Genomic DNA, 11,745 nt, shown 5'->3' on the forward strand with positions numbered 1-11,745 from the left:
ATCGCTCCGTAATATCTCATGATAACGGGCCTTCTTCATTTCCTCGTCGGCTGCATACTGAGGAACGAGAAGAGCCCTCTCCCTGAACTTGGCGGTGATCTCTGCCACGGTCTCTGTAGTCTGGGTGAGGTCCTGAAACTCTCTGGCTAACTGGTGCACCTCAATAACTGGTGCAAACTCCGCCCTGAACCTGGTAGAGAAATCAGCCCAGGTCATGGCATCTAGCGCTGCATCATCTCCAATGGTATGTCCGACCTCTTCCCACCAATCCCGTGCCCTGTCCTTCAGAAGACAGGACGCCAATCTAACCTTGTCCCCCTCGGGACACCTGCTCGTGCAGAAAGCGTTGGTCATATCCGCCAACCATCTAGTACTCGCTATGGGGTCCCGCGTCCCGTGGTAATCTGGAGCTCCACATGCCCTGAACTCCCTGAACGTAAGTCTGCGCGACCCCATCATGGCCGCCACCTTGGCACGGAAGGTGCCCAACCTCTCATCCATCAGCTCTAGGATACCCTCCTTGATCGAATCGAAGATCACAGGAGTCTACTCCAGTATGATACGAGTAATCTATGAAGAAAGAAACTCTCTGGTCTGCTCATCCATATGCTCGGCCCCCGAGCCTGATCCTGATCCCTCCCCGGCACCGGCACTGCCGTCTGCTAGCCTCGAACGCAAAACCACCATTCTGAAACACATCATGGCAACATCAGAAAACTGAAATATCTCAAGGGATCATTGATATTACTACTAGCTTCCTGGTCTTGTCTCATCCTTCCTTGATTCGAGTACGGATCCTCTGCTTTCAGTAGTACGGGCCCATACTACCTTCCATATCTATCTGTACTTTCCTCAAGAACTGCCTTGACTCCACCAAGTCACTACTACTACTACTACTGATCTCTGCTACTCTCATCCTAGGCTTGCCCTAGGGAAATCTCTGACTCCACTCAAACCAGTCCTCAGCTGCCGAAGGCCTCCTTGTAATGCTAATTAGCCATCACCTGAATACCATCACATGTGATGAGGCTCAGATAATCCTTCGAGTAAAATACTCGTCCCTACAACGGTTAGACTCAACCAAGAGTTGCGCAATAGGGCCAAATCCAACACTCTGAGATTATTCAACCCTGATCACATGTGACGTGTCGTATTCACCTAACGGCTAACTCTCATCACCAAGAGTCCTACAAAGCACAAAGTAAACAACATTTAGACACAGGAAACTACTCAAGCAATTCTATTCTCATAACGAGAAACTGTACTAACATACAATGCTAAGCTCATACTATCAGGCATAACCTAAACAGACTATCCTACTATTGTCTACTCAATACTAGCATGCAAATCTTGTAAAGCTGAAACACATATAGCAGGCACATAACGCATCCTCCTAGATCCTTAGTCCTACTCTAGCATGTCGTTCTACTGAAACTGACAATCATAACATAACTTGTATGGGTAATTTGGGAGTACTTACTTGAGCTCGGCTGATCGCATGCACCACACCCTTATCTTGTTTTAAAAAATTCCTTTCCTTCTAAGTGCTTTTCAAAATTTCTTTCGAAAACATTTTTCCTTTTGAAAATCTTTTTATCTTTTCCCTTAGTTTGAGTTCAGATACACCCGGAAGTGTATCCGAATCCCTCAAACCAAGGCTCTGATACCAACTTGAAACATCCCAAAAATACAACCCGAAAATTTCATTTTTAATGTAACAAAGATCAAAAAACTGAGTATCACATAATAAAACCATACATTGCGTATCTCAAAACCATACTAAAATGTTGTGAGAAAAACTGTGTCACAACTGTATCAAACATATCTAAGAAACTGAATCAACTCCCAAGACAAAAACTGAAGCTGTGGTGTGTGCGATGCCATCATCCCGAGCTCTTCCCTTTACTTGCGGAAGTACCTGAAACCAAAACTAAAACTGTAAGCACGAAGCTTAGTGAGCTCCCCCAAACTACCACATACCACACAATAACAAATAAAGCACATACTGGGCCTTGCCCACTGCATCAGACCGAAGTCCGGAACTAGCTGCATCGGATCGAAGTCCGGAACTGACTGCATCGGACCGAAGTCCAGAACTGACTGCATCGGACCGAAGTCCGGAACTGACTGGGACCTTGTCCCCTGCATCGAACCGGAGTCCGGAACTAGCTGCATTGGACCAAAATCCGGAACTGTCTGAACATAGCATAACATAAACACGTATCTGCTAACATAACACATATACTGCATCGGACTGATGTCCGGAACACATAACACAAAACATGCTTGAATCACAAAGACATCAAGCACTCTAACTACTACATCGGACTGAAGTCCGGAACTACTGCTAACTAAACGGGCCGGCATTGTGGCCGTAGACCCGTTCCTACTGGAAGGAAACTCACCTCGTGAACTGGCTGCTGAGTGTATGGCTTTGGAAGCTATCTGCTGCTGCTCCGGTATCTCCCCGGCTACAATTCCATAAACACACTCAATCAAATACTAATAACTGAATTGGGGTAAAATGACTCTTTTACCCCTGGTCAAAGTCAACTCTCCGGGTCAAAGTCAACCTACAGTTGACCTGACTCGCCGAGTTGGGCCGCCAACTCGCCGAGTCTCTATTCTCACTTCTCAACCCTACTCGCGGCTACTCGTCGAGTATGGCATCAACTTGACGAGTTCCCTTTCGATTCTAGAACTCATGCTATCTGCATCCGACTCGCCGAGTCGTATGAACAACTCGATGGGTTGTTCTTGAGCTAAGAAGATTGCCTTGGACTCGCCGAGTTGTATGAACAACTCGACGAGTTCCTCCATTACTGATTTTGACCTCCAACTCACTGAGTCCACTCTACTACTCACTGGTCCCCACTCGGCATCACTCAAAAGGGGAAAAATCGGGGACTCGCCGAGTCGTTCTTTCGACTCGCCGAGTCGCATGCATGCAGCTACTCTAAACTCGATTCTGCTAGAATCCAGCGCATAAAACTTATAGATCTAGGCTCCCTAAGCTCGATTAACACGTAAAGGTTCTATCTTTACGTGCCCATATGCACCCATGAAGATTAAGAGGCTCAAAAAGCATAATAAAGGCTAGATCTAGGGTTCTCAAGCAAAGAAACTTCGAAAAGGCACTAGATCAGGGCTCTAACACTCCTAAATGAACAGATCTAGGGATATCTCGACCCAACAAGGCATCCATACAACTATAAATCTTGGAAAATACATTAAACTAGCCTTAGAGGTGTTCTAATGGAGTTTTTAAGCACAAAACAGGATAATTCCGAGACATACCTCAATGAACTCTGACTTTGGCCTTGGATCTTTGCTCTACACTTCCTCTTTTTGGTCCTTTCTTCTTTTTCTTCTTCAATCCTTCAAGAATCCACACAAAAACACTTAGATCATACAAGGAATCGTTTAGGGTTTCTCACAATCTCTCTGAGGGTGAAGGAGGCGTGTTTGGGGCACATAACATTGCTTAAATAGTGAAAAAACCCGGGGATTTAGGGTTTCTTCCTGGCAGGCGGACTCGCCGAGTCCCGAATATGGACTCGTCGAGTCGCCGACTTACACTTTCTCAAAATCCCGTCTCTACTCGACGAGTCGGGCTATAGACTCGCCGAGTACCTCTTGGAAAACTTCTAAATAAATAACATGGAAACAACATACCGGAGACGGGTCGTTACATCACAGGCTTCTCAAAAATTTCATGTCGCTCACAAGCAACATTATGTAACTCCTTAACTTCATGGTTGTAAGAGCTTAATTGAGCAGCAAGATGTTCTTCCAAATTTGTAATAACATTATTAATCAAAGTCCTTGTTCCTGACTCTTGGGACTTTAACTGGAAGCCAAACTCTTCTCTACTCACAGAGGACTTCCTAGCATTATCATTCAAAAATTGAAGAATAGAGTAAATTTTGGAGTTAAGGAATTTAAATTTCTTGTCTGGCATAGTTGCATTGTCATCAACACTATCTTCTTTGGGATCAAACTCTAACTTGGCAAATTCAACCAGTTCATCTTCTTCTTCATCTTCATTATTCGACGTCTCTTGATTTGTTGATTGAGAAGATAATAAGGAGCTGATAGGCTCATTGACGTCACCTTGGAATGTAGGAGAAACAGCAGGAGCTATTGTTAGTTAAACAATCGAAGTTGGTGGTGGTGACGCAGTTGGTGGTGGTGGAACAATTGAAGTGTCGATCGCAGATGTTGAATTCTCTTCACCTATAGTAACATTTGAGTCCTTATTAGATAAGTGTCGATAGCAGATGTTGAATTCTCTTCACCTATAGTAATATTTGAGTCCTTATTAGATAAGTTATCATTGATGTTTGAAGACCTACCCTCCGCCATATTGGACTTGGAAATAGGACCTTCAGGTGGAGTGATGGGAGTCTTCTCATGAATCGAAGTAATGATTGGTTCACCATAATTGATGTTTTTATCCACATTAGATGTGTTTAAAGTGACACCATGAATGTGTGCCTCCTTGATATTTGATTCAATAGTGGAATCCTTTCTTGGTGAATCATGGAACATATGATCATTATTTCCAAAAACTTCATCTTCTATCTTTTCACTATCGCAATCTACTTCAAAAGTATTTGATGTTAACGTAGCTTTGGTAGAAGGCTCTTCAACTGTCTGAGCCCTAAGTTTCTTAAAATTTTTCAACACCCTAACAACTGTTCTTTCCTTTTCTTTTGTGCCTCTTCATCAGTAATTTCTTTTATAACAACTCTAGAAGACTTGGACTTCATCTTCAACTTCTTTAACTTCTGAACAACAGGCTCAAGAATAGAAACCTATTTAATAACTTCTTTAACAACCTCCGCAGAAATAGTTGGGACTTTCTTCTCTGAATCACTTTTCTCCTTAGAAACATCTTTCCCTACCTTCCTAGAACCACTTTTCATAGACTTCTTAGAAACAGTCTTTGTAGAAACATCTTTATTAACAATAACTTTTGGCTTTGATGTTGACTTCTTCTTGACAACTTGAGAACCTTTATATGTTCCTTATGTGGCCTTAAATGTCACCTTCGTTAGGATAGGATCAAAATAAGTCGAATCCATGGAAGCTTTGTACTGAATCAATAACAAATTCAATTCAGACACCAAGTTGAGCATAGCATCAGGAATCCTTCCCACAATAGGAAAAACAACTGGATCATCAAGTGCAAACTTAGGAATATGAAGATCTGAGAACTGAACAACCTCAACATCTTTAGGAGCATGAATACCTGCCTGACTGTAAGCTTTGTGTAGAATAAGACTCCAAAATCGAGCACTGGATATCTTATTAGTCTTCTTTGAGTGCTTAATAGATGAAGCAAACTCAACCCACAATAACGGAGCATACTTAACTTTCATCCCGTAATAAAGACCAACCATAATGGAATAAAATTGAATTTTTTCTTTGCCAAGACCAAAACTCCTTCCAGTTAAACAGCGAAGGGTAATTTCAAAGAAAAAACTCCATATGCTTGGAAGATTTGAATTCATAAAAGAAATAACAAGAGAAATCAGAGGTTGAGATCCCATCTAACTAAACACTTGAAGTACATGTTCATTCGTAGGAACTTCAAACGATCCTTCTAATGGTAATTGAAGAATTTGGGCAAACTGCTTCTTGTTCAATCTCTTGTTGCCTTTCGATTCCATCTTGAATGTTATGATTTCCATCATCTTGTTGTAGATAGCAGTAGAACCAGCAAGTGATAACCACTTCATTGGAATGGATAAAGAAGCAGCAAAGCATGTGCGAGAATTGACTCATTCATACACTAAATCAGCGTCTTCAACTCTTCAGGATAATCTTCAATCGACGGATTAAACCAGACATTTTTGGATTGAACAATCATGTTGGGAAACAAACTCCGTCTTCAGTTGTGTTGAAGTGATCAATAGCAGTATTGACAGTAGAGATGATGATCGAGAGAGAATTTTGATTTTGTTCAGAAAGTGGGGTTAGAATTCTTGCATAAATGTCGGGAATCCGAAATATTGAATTGCATCACCAAGTTGTCTTTTTATAACGGAGAAAATTCAAATGTATACCAAGATCCAATGAACCATTGCCACATGTAAAGTAAGAAACTGAAATGACATCACCCCCATCCGGCATGTGTACATGTAATGAGAACTGTTCTTGATCCACGATAAAGCAACTGGAACGTCACATCCCAACGGTTACTTTGTTATTACCAATAGAATCGAACAGTGACCAAGCTTCAACATTTTCGACGGACCAAACTTTGACAGTTAAGGCTAGGCCTCATTCACTTATGGGAACAATAAATGAAATCATAAGACAGACTTCGCGAAATCTTGGTATGGGTTGGTGATACCTAAAACCTCGAGGATTTCGGTGTCGATGTCTTCCAAAAGAAAAGACAGAATCAAAATAAGAAAATTTTGGATAATGTGTTATCAAAGAAACTTTGATATAAAGGTAGTAAGATCTCGAGCAAAGATACTACTCCTTCGATATCAAGAGAGAAATCGAAGTGTTTGTGTGGTTTCCCATGAATTACTGTCGAATACTTATAGAGAAGTATCAAAAATAATTGTGTGATCAGTGTAATCAACAACAAGTAAGCTTTGAAAAAATTTAAGTAACTAAATATCGAAGTAAATGTTCAGGCGAAAATTTAATTTCATTAGAAAAATAAAGAGTTGGATTTATTAAGAAGAAATGCCTCTAGATTAGTACATTTCATTAAGATCACGCATAAGAAATGAAAATGAGATTTTGAACATTTGAAAAGGTAAATAGAAACAGATTCGGTGAGGCAGACGACAGAGTGGGTGATGGAGATCACCAAGATGTTTACTGAGAGATCTCTTTTCTGCCCTGAGTATAAATCTTCGGTACAGGCCCAAATGTCACGATACTTGAGCATGCTAAAGACTGGGATTCAGAGTTTGTGTCTACCCAATGATATCGTACCCTCTCTGAGCTTCAGGATGCTATGTGGAGGCAAGAGATTGAGATCGAGACCCAAACGAGGGAGCAAAGACAAGCTCCAGTTCAGTCACAACCTACAGAAAAACGTTTCAAGCCCACTGATTCACGATCAAGAGGTCATCGGGGCCACACTTGTTGTAAGTAAGAGAAGGCACATGAGGACATATGTTGATTAGCTACTGGGTGCCACAAATATGGCAAGGAGGGACATTTTGTGAGGGATTGTCATCAGTATGATCCGTCGTTGAGTGTCAGGATTTATTATCATTATGATCAGGTGGGCCATGTGAAGGCCTAGTGTCATTTGCTTGCTGCTAGGCCGGTACAGGCACCATCCCTGACTACTTTGAGGATTACGAATGGACGATAGGGAAGTGTTGAGGCCTCGAAGGCCAGGGGTGGTTGAAAATTGAATGTTGAAAGAATAATCTTCATTTCTTGCTCCTTCGTATGAAAATTCTTCGCTAATCACAGATGAAGCCTTGGCTCAGAAATTTTCGACACAAACTCCATGAGTCTCATTGACATCTGATCCACTTTTCAAGACAAAAAAAAACTTAAAAGAAAATTTAGCACACAAAACGGAAACAAAAATATTTTTGGATTTTTTTTATTTTTCTGAACAATAAATAAAATAGGAATAACACTATTTTTGGATTTCTAATTTTCTGATTTTTGTTTCATTTTTGAATTTTCTGACTTTTGTTTGATTTTTTTTTTAATTCTCCCCTTAAATTTGTGCATAGAGGAAAACTATGAACAAATTTTACAAAAACAAAAATAATTGGGATCAAAGTTGTGAGACAGCCTTAACTTTGTATACCAGTACCTTCACCTTCATGAATAAATCTAGTTAATTGTCGATATTGTGGTCCACTTAAACACGAATGATATCGACAAATTTTTCCAAATATATTATTTAGCTGACAACGACCACTGGTATTATTGTCCACTTAAATTAAGCAGCGAGATCTACAGGCAACCTCTTAAATGGTTCAATTTTAGTTGCACTATAACGTGTTCCCCACTTCCCGATATACCCTGGTTATCAAGAACTTCCAAAGAACTCCTTACTTTAGGTGAGTAAACAATTATTAAGGAGGAAGTCAGATTTAGAAATAGGTGCATATGTTGTGTCCCAGGTCGAATCTCTTTCAATCACGCAGAGGGGACAACATATGACTAACATAGATAGAGGGATTGAGAGGTAGAATGTTACATATGCTGTGTCCCAGGTCGGACTTCCGATCATGTATAGGGGACAACATATGGCTAATAGATAGAAAGAATTTCATAGATAAGGAGGTGCGTAGAATTAGAGTTTCATATGTTGCAATCCAGGTCGGATCACTTCCAATCACGCAGAGTAAGCAACATGTGACTGACAGATAGAAAGCAATAAAAGAATTTCCTATAGACCTACTTTCTCAAAACCCCCAGTCGCCCTATCAGAACCAGAATTAAGGACATAAGTTCGTAAATCAAGGAAAAGTCGAACCACAATTCTAGATGCATATTAATTTAGTGTATCCCGTGGGTTCCCTTGTTTATCTCAGTGCTCAATCTACCGGAGCAACGTATGGTCAGTCCAAACGATCATACCTAAATCCATAGTGTCAAATCCTTCGTGCCTACCAACACATTAAACATAGAGTCTAGACAATTCAGATTCAGTCCCTTACATATGTTTTAGACTGCCCGTTATCACTTTCTTGATATTACTTCCCAAACAATACCTACTAAAGAAAAACATATAAGGAAATAAAAAAAATTGTCTTCAAAATGAATCAGTTTAAGATAAACTCAGGAGTATCGAGAAGAAAACTCAAACAGTAAGTCACCGATTGAATTTGCTTCCAGAAGGTCTGAGAACAGCACGCATAATCTCAGAACAGATCCGAAAATTCTTCACGTTGTTAAGCACTAACCGCATGTGTGATCCTCTCCTTCCTTACTTTCCCGCAAAGGATACATACTCTCAAATAAAGTTCAGAATGTTGCATAGTTGAGAGATGCCTCCTATCATATCCCTGGAACAGCCACTACCAACAAACCGAAGTCTAATGATATGCCTCCATAGCTGCTCCAGCATAGAGCGGGATCAGTTGGTCTTTGGAACCCAGTCCATTTTGAAAATGGGTTGACCTTTGTCAACCTTGCACGGTACACTCTCCCATGACATATCCTACTTATCACAAACAAAAGATGTAGAAATATTAGAATCATTAGAAGATTTGGGAGATTGAACCTTTGGTATCCATTTATAGTTGGGTTTAACCCATTTCTTGTTCGATCCGATGAGTGCCTCGGCACTTGCTTTTGAGCTTGAAGTCGGCCGTTGAGATGACTTTGACCTAGTTGGTCTTGGCTTCGTTGGATCATCTCTTGAATTGTCCTTTTTGGCCGACATTCCCTTCTTGACCTTGGGATTTTGATTCTTGGCATTTTCCGCGTTCCAGTCGCCATTGTCTGAACATGACCTTGAGGGGTTTCTTTTGGAAAATCTCCCTCTTGGCGTATTTTTACAGCTTTGTGCGTAGTAGGGAACGTATGCGCGATTTGGACAATTTCGGGCAATGTTTCCAGGTGTTCCACAGTGAAACCAAGTCTGCTTCTTCACGTAGGAGTTGTTTCTTCCTTCCCTTAGTGGCGTATCCATGCCTTGTCTCCTATTGTTCCCACAAGCACACTTGCAGCTGGCTGGCTGTTTCACTTGATTTGGTGGCCTATATTTTTCTACAGCAGGTTGATTAGAAGTACTGAGTTACAAGCAACAGATTCAGAGTTCAAGGAGTCATTTGTTTGATAATCATCAGAATTTTCAGAACTAGAATTAGTTATGTTCTCCTTCTCCTCATCCTCTACTACTTTACTTGCACAAGAAGTGGAAGCATTAGAATCATTCAGCTCAACACTTTCTGGCACAACCACGGCAGAATTATCAAAAATATCATCAAATATATCGAAAAAATGAAGTCATCAGACTTTGACACAGAATCAGCACAAGCCAAAGAATTAATTATAGAGTTACAAACAAGAGTAGCATCGTTTGAAACAAAAACATCAGACTTTGAAATAATCTTATTATCAAACACACTCTCTTCAGCAGCTTTCTTGCAATGACTTAGTGAGTGATCTGCATAAGAAGTAGAAACATTAGTACTTCCAACCTGAGGACCACATCCCGACACAAATACAGCAGGTTTGCCATATTTGAGATGTGCCTCTCAATCTATTTCCTCTTTTGTCAAATGGTTATACTGATAGGTGTGATTAAAAGGAGGAGGCACTTTATCATACCCTAAACACTTTTGCTGGTTATTTTTAAATCTCAAACTATTTTCCATCATTGATGCAACTACTTCACTTGACGCATCAAATTTTCTGAAATCAAAATTTGCATTTTCAAACTTATTTTTCAATGTGTCAAGTTCAGCAGTTAACTCAGCAAGTTGTTTTGTCATAAATCTATAGTTTGTACATTTATTGCTATACTCTTCTTGTAGTTTTCGGAAGTCCTTGGTTTTGGTCTCTAATTGTTCTTTTAGGGGTTTTGTGACTTCCTAAGTTGATATCCATTGTACTTTAGGTCCTCATTCTCTCTACGTAATAATTCGATATGCTCAAGTAAAATTTTAGCATTATCAATGCATGTTTGAGAACAAGAAATTTCATTGACTTTAGTGTTTGAAGAACTCATTGTTTATTAAAAAGGCCTTTTGACTAAAAACTCAAAAGTCAAATTTAAAAAGTCAAACTTCAAATTCAAACTTAAAAAGTCAAACCGAAAAGCTAAATTTGAAAATTTGAAGGTTAAACGAGAAAGTCAAAGCTTAAAGTCAAAGGTCAAACTTGAAAGGCAAAGTCAAAATTTTAAGAAAAAAGTTCAAAATAAAAGTTAAAAAACTTTGGGTAGAAAATGAAAATTAAAAATAAAAGAAATTGATTTTTGGGTTAAATGTGTTAAAAATGCGAAATTATGAACTGAAGATATAATATTTGAATTAAAAAGGGAAGGAAAGAGCATCTAGCAAGCAAGATCAAGTGGAAAAAGCGTTGGGGTGTTGAAGCGAAGCACCCGGGTTCGAATCCTGAGCCGTGAACTCCGAAGCGTGGCTGGCCGTAAACCACGGGCCGTACACATGAGAGGCTGCTTAGCCGTACACCGAGGCCGTATACTCCGAGGCCGCACACGGGTCTACGGCCGTACACCTTCAACTGGTCGTACACCTTTTAACAGATGCGAAGAAAAATGATGTTTTTCACCCCTTTTGCTCCAAAACTCGATCCAAAACTCATTTTTTTGAAAAACGCAAAGAACAAACCCCCCTATTTTGCCAAGATCTATCCAAAAACGCAAAAATCCTTCAAAAATAAGATCAAATACGCTCCAGATCTACAAAAATCGATTGATATAATCTAAGCTCTTATACCACTTGTAAGTCCCCAATTTGCTTGTGTATCAATTAGATCCGTTTGATGGTGCGGAATCCCAATCAAACGGATGATGTCATATCAAAATAGAAGAGAAGGAGAAGAAGAATAAGATGAATCTAATGTATTGATGATATGAATGAAGATCCTTACAAGAGATTCACACACACTATTCTTCTCTCTAGTTTCTCTTTCTACAAAATGCTCTCCTTCTCTAGCCTTCTTCCTCTAGAGCACTCCTCACCCTATATATATGATACAGTTGGTCGTACATAGGTTTATCATCGTAAACCCGTGTACGGTCGTGCACACAACCGTAAACACATATAT

This window comes from Lactuca sativa, chromosome 8 (assembly GCF_002870075.4).
Source record: "Lactuca sativa cultivar Salinas chromosome 8, Lsat_Salinas_v11, whole genome shotgun sequence".
Classification (NCBI taxonomy): domain Eukaryota; kingdom Viridiplantae; phylum Streptophyta; class Magnoliopsida; order Asterales; family Asteraceae; genus Lactuca; species Lactuca sativa.